Consider the following 9,340-nt stretch of genomic DNA (forward strand, 5'->3'; position numbering starts at 1 on the left):
GGGAATGAGAAGTTATACAGATGTTTTACTGGGAAGTGCTGTGTTGTTTAAGGATCAACTGTAACGTTCTTTTTGTGTCTGTCTCCTAACAAATGAGAAGTTACTGAGGTGAGTTGTGTCTTGTTCAGCTAAAACACTGCCTGATCCAAAATATTGCTAAATAAATATTTGGTGGCTTACCAGTTGCCTCACCAGCTGACATTTCTTGTCTGTGTTCTCCTACCCAGATTCTTTCTCCTGCCAACATGATAAACATCCTCAGGTTCCCTCAGCCATGCAAACGAACAAGAACAGTTCACCAACAGCAAGAAATCCATATGGCAAATACAGTCAATATGGCTATACAATAACTAGCAACCATGTGTCCTGGTTGAAAGCACTCTCTCTGACTTGGATTATAATCCCAGTTCTGCCATGAGCTGTGAGGGCTTGGCCAAGTGACTTAGCCTGGCTAAGCCTCAGTATCCTCATCTGGAAAATGAGGAGAAAGGTAATAATGCCATCTACCTTAAAAGCAAACAGTGAGACAATACAGGATGTTAGCTACCCAGTAAATTAACTATCAATAGCTGATGAGCCCGAGGACATTTTCAATTCTCTGACTTAAAGGATTTGAAACCTGTTGCCCGGCTCCTTTCCCTCTTGCCTAATCAGAAAGCATGGCCTTTGCTCTCCATGAATCCCCTGGTAGCACTTTCCAGCTAAGATCACTCTTTTGTCTTCGTGACCCCCACCAAATCACTGAGGCCCCTTGCCACCATCATGGCTGCCGTCATCACCACACACACCCCACTCCGTTGGCCCCCCCAGAATGCAGAGGGAAACGTCAGCAAAGGAGGAATCATTCTCAATCATTAGGAGTGGAGCCCCTGACATAACTTGTTGATATGTCTGGATTTTTACTAACAACATCACCTAGTAGAAGGGACACCTAATTCCAAATCTTCAAAGCTGACCAACAAGAGCAATGTCATATTTATCTATGCCCAATTCTTGAAAGAGAAAGCAGAACTGAGATGTCTTTATTATCTCATTACATGTAATGTTGCGATTTATTTTTCCATGTATTAATTTTTAGATGAGAAAGCAAACTCCGAGAAGTAATTTGCCCCGATTCACAGAGCAAGGGAGAGACAGAACAGAGATTTGAATCCAAACATATGCAACCCTAAGGCCTTGAGATTGAGTTGCCTTGAGAGATAACTCCTCCAATTCACCCCTTAGCACCTTGATTTGCTTATGGATGACATTCCAAGCTGGACATTTCCTCCCTGAACCTTGAATAGACTTCTGAATATTCTACTTATCACATGCCATGACCCTAGTTCCCGAAAAAAAAAAAAAATGTATCATGAAAAGGCCACTGCAGGGGCAGTTGGTTATGCATCCTACTTCGGCTCAGGTCATGATCTCATGGTTCATGAGTTCATGCCCCACATCAGACCATCCAGGCACAGAGCCTGGAGCCTGCTTCAGATTTGGGGTTTCTCTCTCTCTCTCTGCCCCTCCCCCATTTGTGCTCCGTCTCTCTCTCAAAAATAAACAAACATTTAAATGAAAATTTTTTGATGAAATACAGCCAGATCAACACTAAACCATCCTGCACACCTAGAAAACTGATCTGAGGTTTAACACAACAATCTGCACCGCCTGAATCACAGAACTCAGCAGATACACGGCGCGGCGCGGAGAGGTGAACTGGGGGAGACAGAAGCCGGGAGGGCAGGATGCTGTTTTTCCGTGTGGAGAGGAGAGAGACGGGGGGAGGGGGAAATACGGGAAAAGCACCCCTCCCAAAGCAGCTGGAGAGAAGGTGGAAAAGTGGAAACAGCCGCAGGGACTTAACTAAAAAGGGAGAAAGGAGAGGGCTTAAATTGCATTAAGACTATAAACAGGGGGAGCTCAGAGGCTGAAACTCTGCAGCACCATACCTGGCGGGGCTCGGGTGGGAAGGGCAAATCTCCAGGAGCAGAGAGGAGTCCGGGTGTCTTCAGACTGAACGGGAGAGGTGGTTCCCGGGACAGCTGGTAGAGGCTGTGTGGATCCCCCAAAGGCAAGGTCCCAATGGACCCGGGAGAACAACCTGGTGCTGGAACAAGGTCGCTGGGGGCGGAGCCCGGTGCCAGATGCGTGTTGTGATTTTCCATAACCCCTGAAACGCCGCTGCTACACAATCGTGCGAACTTTCTCTGGGGCAGGATGGCACCCGGCTGCAGTATCTGGGCATCGGCAGCAGCAGCCAGCAAACGTTCCTGGGTGCAGCCGGCACCCGGCCACCGCTCAGTGAGACCCTCCCGCAGAGAAGCAGAACAGGTCAAAGCCGCAGTCCCTCAGAAGTAAGGGGTCGGGAAAAACAGCCGCAGCTGAGATAAAACTCAGGAGGGAGGTGCTGCCTGGGGTTCGGTTGCAGATGGTGTAAAAGTGGGGAGTGGAGGGAGGCTGAAGACAAAGGACAGGTGCACAATTGCTAAGCTAGTCCCGGAGAAGGGAGTTCCATACTAGAGACCAGGTATCTGGGCGACACCATTTTCACCACACCCGCGCATGCGCATACGTACCTACAAGCGGCACGACAACCCACCCCAGTAAGCTAAGCAGCGCCATCTAGTGGAGAACGGAGTCGTTACACTAAGCCCCGCCAACTGGGCCAACCTCGCGCTTCAGGAACACAAGTTTCTCCGCCTGCTTACTTTATGGACTATAAAGTGCTTCATAGTTTGACTTCTGGGGGAAATTGAAGTAATTTCAGTTGTATTTCGGTATGTTCGCCAGTCCATCTATTCAATTTTCTTTTTTTTTCTTCTTTTCTCTTTTTCGCTTCTTTTCTTTTTCTTGAATACAGAAAGAGAAAAATTTTTATTTTTATTTTCATTTTTATTAAAAATATTTTTCTTGGAGCGCCTGGGTGGCGCAGTCGGTTAAGCGTCCGACCTCAACCAGGTCACGATCTCGCGGTCCGGGAGTTCGAGCCCCGCGTCAGGCTCTGGGCTGATGGCTCAGAGCCTGGAGCCTATTTCCAATTCTGTGTCTCCCTCTCTCTCTGCCCCTCCCCTGTTCATGCTCTGTCTCTCTCTGTCCCAAAAATAAATAAACGTTGAAAAAAAAATTGTTTTTTAATAAAAATAAAAAATATATTTTTTTCTTGAATTTTTTTCTACCATATTTTTTACTTTTGTATAAATTTTTTCAAATTCTATTTTACTTCCATCATTTCATTTTATTCTACTTAACTGCATTCATTTTTTCAAATTTTCAAAAGATTTCCTTTTTTTTCTTTTTGTTTTTTTATTCCCCTTTTTTCTCTAATCTATCAAATCTCTTTCAACACCCAGACCAAAACACACCTAAGATCTAGCATCATTTACTCTATTTTGTGTGTGTGTCTGTGTGTGTGTGTTTAATTTTTTAAATTTTAATATTTTTTATTTAATTTTTTAATTTTAATTTTTTTACCTCATTAATTCCTTTCCTCCCTTCAAAATGACAAAATGAAGGAATTCACCCCCCAAAAAAGAGCAGAAAGGAACGACAGCCAGGGACTTAACCAATAGATACAAGCAAGATGTCTGACCAGAATTTAGAATCATGATAATAATAATACTAGCTGGAGTTAGAAATCGATTTTAATCCCTTTCTGTGGAGATAAAAAAGTAAAAACTAGTCCAGATGAAATAAAAAGTTCTGTAACTGAGCTGCAATATTGAATGGATGCCATGGCAGCAAGGATGAATGAGGCAGAGCAGAGAATCAATGTTATAAAGGACAAACTTATGGAGAATAATTAAGCAGAAAAAAAAAAAAGAAGGAGACTAAGGCATAAAAGCACAATTTAAGAATTAGAGAAATCAGTGACTCATTAAAAAGGAACATCAGAATCATAGGGGTCCCAGAAGAAGAGAGAGAAATAGGGGTAGAAGGGTTATGTGAGCAAATCATAGCAGAAAACTTTGCTAACCTGGGGAAAGACACAGACATCAAAATCCAGGAAGCACAGAGGACTCCCATTAGATTCAACAAAAACCGACCATCAACAAGGCATCTCATAGTCAAATTCACAAAATACTCAGGCAAGGAGAGAATCATGAAAGCAGAAGGGGGAAAAAAGTCCTTAACCTACAAGGGAAGACAGATCAGGTTTGCAGCAGACTTATCCACAGAAACTTGGCAGGCCAGAAAGGAGTGGCAGGATATATTCAATGTGCTGAATCAGAAAAATATGCAGCCAAGAATTCTTTACCCAGAAAGGCTCTCATTCAAAATAGAAGGAGAGATGAAAATTTTCCCAGACAAACAAAAATTAAATGAGTTTGTAACCACTAAACCAACCCTGCAAGAGATTTTAAGGGGGACTCTCTGAGGGGAGAAAAGACAAAAAAACAAACAAACAAACAAACAAACAAATAAATAAAGACCAAAAGCAACAAAGACTAGAAAGGACCATAGAACACTACCAGAATCTCCAACTCTACAAGCAACATAATGGCAATAAATTCATATCTTTCTGTACTCACTCTAAATGTCAACGGACTCAATGCTCCAATCAAAAGACATAGGGTAACAGAATGGATAAGAAAACAAGATCCATCTATATGCTGTTTACAAGAGACCCGCTTTAGACCTAAAGACACCTTCAGATTGAAAGGAAGCAGGTGGAGAACCAACTATCATGCTAATGATCAACAAAAGAAAGCCGGAGTAGCCATACTTATATCAGACAATCTAGACTTTAAAATAAAGACTGTATCAAGAGATGAAGAAGGGCATTATATCATAATCAAGAGGTCCATCCACCAAGAAGACTTAACAATTATAAACATTCATGTACCAAATGTGATAGCATCCAAATATATAAATCAATTAATCACAAACATAAAGAAACCCATTGATAATAATACCATAATAGTAGAGAAGTTCAACACCACACAGCAATGGACAGATCATCTAATCAAAACATCAACAGGGAAACAATGGTTTTAAATGACACACTGGACCAGATGGACTTAACACATATATTCAGAACATTTCATCCTAAAGCAGCAGAATATACATTCTTCTCCAGTGCACATGGAACGCTCTCCAGAATAGACCACACACTGGGACACAAATCAGCCCTCAACAACTACAAAATATACAGATAATACAGTGCATATTTTCAGACCACAATGCTATGAAACTGAAAGTCAACCACAAGAAAAAATTTAGAAAGGTAACAAATATTTGGAGACTGAAGAACATCCTACTAAAGTATGAATGGGCTAACCAAGAAGTTAAAGAGGAAATTAAAAAGTACATGGAAGCCAATGAATATAACACCACAGCCCAAAACCTCTGGGATGCAGCAAAGGTGGTCATAAGAGGAAAATATATAGCAATCCAGACCTTCGTAAAGAAGGAAGAAAGGTCTCAGATACACAACCTAACCTTACACCTTAAAGAGATGGAAAAAGAACAGCAAATAAAGCCCCAAACCAGCAGAAGACAGGAAATAATAAAGATTCAAGCAGAAATCAATGCTATAAAAACCAAAGTAACTGTAGAACACATCAATGAAACCAGAAGCTGGTTTGTTGAAAGGATTAACAGAATTGATAAACCACTAGCCAGTTTGATCAAAAAGAAAAAGCAAAGGACCCATATAAATAAAATCGAGAATGAAAGAGGAGAGATCACAACCAACACTGCAGAAATAAAAACAATAATAACAGAATCTTAGGAGCAATTATACACCAATAAAATGGGCAATCTGGAAGAAATGGAAAAATTCATAGACACATGTACACTATCACAACTAAAACAGGAAGAAATAGAAAATTTGAACAGACCCATAACCAGTAAAGAAATCGAATTAGTAATCAAAAATCTCCCAAAAAACAAGAGTCCAGCACCAGATGGCTTTCCAGAGGAATTCTCCCAAACATTTAAGGAAGAGTTAACACCTACTCTCTTGAAGCTGTTCCAAAAAATAGAAATGGAAGGAAAACTTCCAAACTCTTTCTATGAGGCCAGCATTACCTTGGTTCCAAACCCATACGGAAACCCCACTAAAAAGGAGAACTATAGACCGATTTCCCTGATGAACATGGATGCAAAAATCCTCAACAAGATATTAGCCAACTGGATCCAACAATACATTTAAAAAATTATTCACCACGACCAAGTGGGATTTATACCTGGGATGCAGGGCTGGTTCAATAGCCGCAAAACAATTCACGTGATTCATCACATCGATAAAAGAAAGGACAATAACCATATGATCCTCTCAATAGACACAGAGAAAGCATTTGGCAAAATACAATATCCTTTCTTGATAAAAACCCTCCAGAAAGTAGGGATGGAAGGATCATACCTCGAGATCACAAAAGCCATATATGAATGACCCAATGCTAACATCATCCTCAATGGGGAAAAACTGAGAGCTTTCCCCCTAAGGTCAGAAACAAGACAGGGATGTCCACCCTCGCCACTGTTATTCAACATAGTATTGGAACTCTTAGCCTCTTCAATCAGACAACACAAAGAAATAAAAGGCATCCAAATCAGCCAGGAGGAGATCAAACTTTCACTTTTGGCAAATGACATGATACTCTATACGGAAAACCCAAAAGATTCCACCAAAAAACTGCTAGAATTGATTCATGAATTCAGCAAAGTTGCAAAATGTAAAATCAATGCACAGAAATCGATTGCATTCCTATACACCAACAATGAAACAACAGAAAGAGAAATCAAGGAATCCATCCCATTTATAATTGTGCCAAAAACCATAAAATACCCAGGAATAAATCTAACCAAAGAGGTGAAAAATCTGTACACTGAAAACTATAGAAAGCTTATGAAAGACATTGAAGACAACACCAAAAAATGGAAAAAGATTCCATGCTTCTGGATAGGAAGAACAAATATTGTTAAAATGTCAATACTATCCAAAGCAATCTACATATCCAATGCAATTCCTATCAAAATAACACCAGCATTCTTCAGAGAGCTATAACAAACAATCCTAAAATTTGTATGGAACTAGAAAAGACCCCAAATAGCCAAAGCAATCTTGAAAAAGAAAACCAAAGCAGGAGGCATCACAATCCCGGACTTCAAGCTGTATTACAAAGCTGTGATCATCAAGAGAGTATGGTACTGGCACAAAAACAGACATTCAGATTAATGGAACAGAATAGAGAACCCAGAAATGGACCCACAAACGTATGACCACTAATCTTGGACAAAGCAGGAAAGAATATCCAATGGAATAAAGACAATCTCTTCAGCAAGTGGTGCTGGGGAAATGGACATGCAGAAAAATGAACCTGGACCACTTTCTTACACCAGACACAAAAATAAACTCAAAATGGATGAGAGACCTCAACGTAAGACAGGAAGCCATCGAAATCCTCTAGGAGAAAGCAGCCAAAACCCCTTTGACCTTAGCTGCAGCAACTTCTTATTCAACACGTCTCCGGAGGCAAGGGAAACAAAAGCAAAAATGAACTATTGGGACCTCATCAAAATAAAAGCTTCTGCACAGCAAAGGAAACAATCAGCAAAACTAAAAGGCAACCAATGGAAATGGAGAAGATATCTGCAAACAACATATCAGATAAAGGGTTACTATCCAAAATTTATCCAAGGATTTATCCAAGGGATACAAGTGTGCTGTTTCAAAGGGACACATACACCCCCATGTTTATAGCAGCACTATCAACAATAACCAAAGTATGGAAAGAGCCCAAATGTCCATCAATGGATGAATGGATAAAGAAAATGTGGTATATATATACAATGGAATATTACGCAGCGATCAAAAAGAATGAAAGCTTGCCATTTGCAACTATGTGGATGGAACTGGAGGGTATTATGCTAAGTGAAACTAGTCAGTCAGAGAAAGACAAATATCATATGACTTCACTCATATGAGGACTTTAAGACACAGAAATGAACATAAGGGAAGGGAAACAAAAATAATATAAAAACAGGGAGGGGGACAAAATAGAAGAGACTTAAATATGGAGAACAAACAGAGGGTGCTGGAGGGGTTGGGATGGGCTAGATGGCTAAGGGGCATTAAGGAATCTACTCCTGAAATCATTGTTGCACTATATGCTAACTAATTTGGATGTAAATTTTTAAAATTAAATAAATAAATAAATAAATAAATAAATAAATAAATAAATAAATAATTTAAAATTAAAAATAAATAAATAAAAATTTAAAAAGTAAAAAAAAAAATTTAAGAAATAAAAGGCCACTGCAAGTGAATCATTTTAAACAGGAATCGAAATGTCATAGTAAATAGTTGGGGGAGGTAAGAATTTAGGTTTTATCAAGAGGTAAATTTGAGAAATAAAACCAGAAATTAGAGAAATAAATTTCTTAGCCTTGTATTTAACCAAATTTTATTATAATTATAACTATGCACTAAGAAGAATTGCCTAGTTATCTGACAATTTATAAAAGAGCAAGCTAGAACATCTTCCACCTCATTCGTTCTCCTAACATTTTTTACTTCACGTTTGACTTCCAAAGCAAAATTACAAGACTGGTTATTTTGTAAAAATTTCCAAAGTTTTCATTGATTTTACCAAGTAACTCTTTTTTTTTCCTTAATTTTTTAATGTTTATCTATCTTTCCAAGAAAGAGAAACAGACAGAGCACGCGTGGAGGAGGGGGCAGAGAGAGAGGGAGACACAAAATCTGAAGCAGACTCCAGACTCTAAGCTGTCAGCATAGAGCCTGATGCAGGGCTAGAACCCACAAACTGCAAGACCATGACCTGATCTGAAGTCGGACGCTTAACCGACTAAACCACCCAGACGCCCCATCTTTTTTTTAATTTTTTACCATGTAACTCTTAATTCTTTGGCATTTAAATCATTCCCTTTTGAAACTCCTGTCTTGTCATTATGCTTGTGAGTTACCTCTATTTCAATCTCAAATTGTTTTACCTGACATAACTCTGCTAGATTTGCCAATGGCTTAGCAGTTCTCTCATATTGTCTTTATCAACTACATGAAGTCCTTCTTGTTTTGAAGGTTCTGTCACTTCACTTGCTGTTACATATTTTGCATTTGCCTGGTATGCGATATCAGATGATCATTAGCGACTGACCACAAAGACATTCGTGAAAATGATACCCAGGGTAGACTCTCCTATTGAGTAAGTACATGTGTTTGAGAGAAAATAAAATTGGAAGTGGTCAGCTGATTCATGAATTCATTCAACAAACATTTATTGAGCACCTACTATGTTCCAAACACTATTCTAGACCATGATGCTACTACAGAATTGACTAACGAGAAAGAAAACCCTTGGCTTCATGGAATTTATAATCAAGTATGAGAGGC

The 9,340-nt window shown here is 39.5% G+C and overlaps 1 long non-coding RNA gene across 1 annotated transcript in view; it reads right to left on the bottom strand.

The window, feature by feature from the left end:
* The window catches only part of LOC125154985 (uncharacterized), a 229,689-nt gene extending 227,429 nt beyond the window's left edge, over positions 1-2,260 (bottom strand). Inside the window, exon 1 of the long non-coding RNA XR_007148010.1 lies at positions 1,932-2,260. This is a non-coding gene — a long non-coding RNA (uncharacterized LOC125154985). The remainder of the gene's footprint in view (positions 1-1,931) is intronic.
* Between the last annotated feature and the right edge of the window lie 7,080 nt (positions 2,261-9,340).

The sequence above is a fragment of the Prionailurus viverrinus genome, chromosome F1, assembly GCF_022837055.1.
Source record: "Prionailurus viverrinus isolate Anna chromosome F1, UM_Priviv_1.0, whole genome shotgun sequence".
Classification (NCBI taxonomy): Eukaryota; Metazoa; Chordata; class Mammalia; order Carnivora; family Felidae; genus Prionailurus; species Prionailurus viverrinus.